At 41.6% G+C, this 4,148-nt stretch overlaps 1 non-coding gene across 1 annotated transcript; it reads left to right on the forward strand.

Moving 5' to 3' along the window:
• Positions 1-354: 354 nt before the first annotated feature.
• LOC112780314 (small nucleolar RNA R71) lies at positions 355-463 on the forward strand. Its single transcript, XR_003191159.1, has one exon. It is a non-coding gene; the product is annotated as a small nucleolar RNA R71 (small nucleolar RNA).
• The last annotated feature ends 3,685 nt before the right edge of the window (positions 464-4,148 follow it).

A 4,148-nucleotide genomic window follows, 5' to 3' on the forward strand; every position in this document is an offset into this window, starting at 1 on the left:
CTGGATCATATGCATCTCCTTCATAAGAAGCTTCTTGAGTGCTGCCAGCTGCGGCTTGCGATCGAGTCAGATGCTGAGAGATCATGTTGACCTATTGGGTCAGGATCTTGTTCTGAGCCAATATGGCATTCAGAGTGTCAACCTCCAAGACTCCCCTCTTCTGAGCTACCCCATTATTCATAGGATTCCTCTTAGAAGTGTACATGAATTGGTTGTTTGCAACCATGTCAATGAGTTCCTATGCCTCTTCAGGCGGTTTCTTCAATTAGAGTGATCCAACAGCAGAGTGGTCCAATGCTATTTTAGACATCTCAAAAAGACAATCATAGAAGATATCTAGCATAGTCCAGTCCAAAATCATGTTAGGAGGGTATCTTCTGATGAGTTGCTTGTACCTTTTCCATGCTTCATAGAAGGATTCACCCTCTTTCTGTCTGAAGGTCTAAACTTTCACCCTAAGCTTGCTCATCTTCTGAGGTGGAAAGAACTTGGTCAAAAATGCATTGACCACCTTCTCTCAAGAGTCTAGGCTTTTGAAGAACTGAAGATTGATGGTTTAGAAGTTATAATAAATACTCGTTGTAAGTATAGTTACTAAACCAAGCAATCAACCTTTCTTAAAAACATTTTGGGTGTCACAAGTAACAAACCCCTTAAAAATTGTTAACCGAGTATTCAAACCTCGGGTCATCTTCTCAAGAAACTGCAAGGAAGTATGTTCTTACTATTGGCTATAAGGGTTGTAATCGAGGTTTAGAAGGTGAGAAGCAAGTGATTTGAATGACAAGTAAAGTAAATGGCAATTAAAATAAATAAATACTGTAAAGCAACTTTTGGCAAGGTAAGAGAAATTGGAAGTCCAACTTAATTATCTCTCTCAACAACAATAAAAGTTGAATCTAAATTCCACTTAGTTAACCTTCACTAAAGTAAAGGAAAGTCAAGGGACTAATTAGTTTGACCTTCGAATCCTATTTATTTCCTAAGAAAAAGTTGGGATTATTGAAGTTCAGTTCAATTAGCAAGATAACGATTATCAATTATGCTGAGTTTAATAATGTTGAGTTACTGATTTCTTAACCAAGACCAAAAGGGAGAAAGTAAAATTGTTGGAATAAAATATCCTTAGATGGAAAGCAATGGTAACACAAATTAAGGAGAAAGCAATCAATAACTGAAATACCTCAAATAATCATTAATTCAAATCATAACATGGAAAGGGTTCAAAAGTCAAGTTGGCAACATTTATAAGTACGAATAAAAGCATTAAAGTAAATATTAAACCTGGATCGAGAGTCACTCTTACAAACTAAGAGAAGTCCTAAATCCTAATCCTAATCCTAAGAGAGAGAGGAGAGAACCTCTCTCAAACTAAATCTAAATCATGGAAAGTGAAAATTGGCGAGCTCTCCCTGAATGGATGCGTTCCCCCACTTTATAACCTCTGGTCTATACCTTCTGGACTTGGATTTGGGCCAAAAAGGGCTTCAGAATTTGCTATGAGCGTTTTCTGCAATTTCTGGTGCGTGGCCTCTGTCACGCGTCCGCGTGGGTCACGCGGTCGCGTCATTCGGAGCTTTTCTTGCCACGCAGTTGCGTCAGTCATGCGACTGCGTCATGTGCGTTCTGCTTAAGGCGCGCGGTCGCGTCAGTCATGTGGCCGCGTCGCTGCTGATTCGCGCTTGGCACGCGATCGCTTCGTCCATGCGATTGCGTGGATGCCAGTTTCTTCAGGAGCTCTGTTTTGTGCTTTCCTTCCATTTTTGTATGTTTCCTTTCCATCCTTTAAGTAATTCCTACCTTAGAAGATCTGAAACTACTCAACACACTAATCACGGCATCGAATGGAAATAAAGGTAATTAAAATAATTAATATTAAAGCATAGGAAACATGTTTTTCACATACATCACATAATAAGGAAGGAAAAGTAAAACCATGCAATTAATATGAATAAGTGGGTGAAGGATTGAATAAATCACTCAAATTAAGCACAAAATATATCATAAAATATGGGTTTATCAACCTCCCGACACTTAAACAATAGCATGTCCTCATGCTAAATCCAAGGTAAAGAATAAGGTAAGGTTAAAGTGGTGGAATGTTATGCAATGCAACCTATTCTAAATGCATCTACCTAAATGAGTCATGCAATTCCAATTTATCCACTCGTATATAAAGCTTACATGTAGTCAAATTAATTCACATTCTCAAGGAGTCATATATATATATATAGCCAACCCTTAAATAATAAAGCATTTTAGCAAATGAGATGGGAAATAAAAATATTGTACAAACTTGCAAAACAATTAGTAAATTAAGCACATATATATGTTGATGAGTTATTGAACCCTCACTGGATTTTGTGTTTACCCTCTAGTCACTCAGTGTTTATTGGGTTTATCCACTCTACTTTTCTTTTTATTCTTACTTTCTATAACTTTGTTCTTCATCTAACTAATCAATAATTATAGAGTACACTCATACCAAAAGTCATAAGGTCTTTAATTAAGGTTGTAAATGGGGCCAAGGTAAAGGTAAGGATACATGTATAAGGCTAAGTGAGCTAATAAGTGAATCCTTAATTAGACTAAGATCTCACCTAACATACATGTTTAGTAGAACAAGCTTCTTTACCAATTTTCCCATATTATCCCACTCGTTGTTACATGCTCATGTTTCAATTTTTATTTTTATCCCATGTGCATTGCTTTTATTTTGCATTGGGGAATTCTTTTGTATCCCCTTTTATTAAATGCTGAAAAATAACTCTTTTTTTTATTGCACATGGTAATTGAATCACTTTGATTTTTCATGAGCATGCTTCCCAAATTTTTATTTTATTTCTTTTAACCTTTCTACCTTTTATTTCTATCATCCATGTTCCCAATAGGGGATAGGGGAGGGAGGGCAGTGGAGAAGGGGGTAATGGGGATAGGGTTTAGGGTAATTGGTGAAATAGGGGAGGGGTTGGGTAGGGGAGAGGGGGGTGGCGCGGCTGGATGGCCGGTGGTGGTGGGTGGTGGTTCGCGGAGGGGGGGCAGTAGCGGAGGAGGAGGGAGGAAGAAGAAAGAGGAAGAAAGAAGAGGGGGTTGGGTGCGGCTGGGGGCGGGCGGCGGTGGTGGGTGGTCGATGGTTTTCGGTGGTGGGTGGGTGGTTGCTGGGTGGTGGTTGGGTGGTGGTTGGGAGAAGAAGAAGAAGAGAGGGAGAAGAGGGTTAGGGGGGCTGCGCGACTGATAGGGTTCGCGTGGCTGGGGGGTTATATTTTCGAATCCACGCGGCCGCGTGGGGCATGCGGTTGCGTGGTTGGGGTGAAAATGGGAGTGACGCGATCGCGTGGGGCGCGCGATCGCATGAAAGGGGTGGAAGAGGGGATGACGCGATCGCGTGGGTCGCGCGATCGCGTCGCTGGAAATTGTGCTAAACATACGACTCCAGCACCGTTTCAGCACAACTCTTTGTCTCCTTCGAGGGTGTTGTGGAATCCATGCGACGCGATCGCGTCGCTCACGCGGTCGCGTGGGATTGGTTTTGTGCATGTGACGCGATCGCATGGGGCATGCGATCGCGTGGGCCAATTTGTGCAAAACGCACAAGGGCCGCACGATTCCAGCCTAACTTTCTGGACGTTGGATGTTTACGCCGATCTCCAGGTCACGCGATCGCGTGGATGACGTGGTCGCGGGGGAGTGTAGTTCGCCATGTGACGCGATCGCATGGGGCAAGCGGTCGCGTCGTGCATCCCCTTTTTTTTTTAACTGAATGCAAGATGCAATGCTTAATGTGAATGCTATGCATGATTCCAGGTTTAATAAAATAAAAATAAAATTCAAAAATAAACAAAACGAAATAAAATTAAAATTGCAAAAGGAACGATCATACCATGGTGGGTTGTCTTCCACCTATCACTTTTAGTTAAAGTCCTTAAGTTGGACATTGGAAGGGCTTCCTGTTATGGTGGCTTGTGTTTAAATTTATCCAGAAATCTCCACCAGTGTTTGGAATGCCAATAGCCTCCGGGGTCCCAAACTAGGCATGTAAAGCTTCTGAGCAGCTTCAAACAGATTTTCAGGTTCTCGGGGTAACGAATGTCAGAATAGATTCCAGGATCCCAAGCTTTGCTATTAAATCCGCCTCTGTCTTGATATAT

This window comes from Arachis hypogaea, chromosome 19 (assembly GCF_003086295.3).
Source record: "Arachis hypogaea cultivar Tifrunner chromosome 19, arahy.Tifrunner.gnm2.J5K5, whole genome shotgun sequence".
NCBI classification, from domain to species: Eukaryota; Viridiplantae; Streptophyta; class Magnoliopsida; order Fabales; family Fabaceae; genus Arachis; species Arachis hypogaea.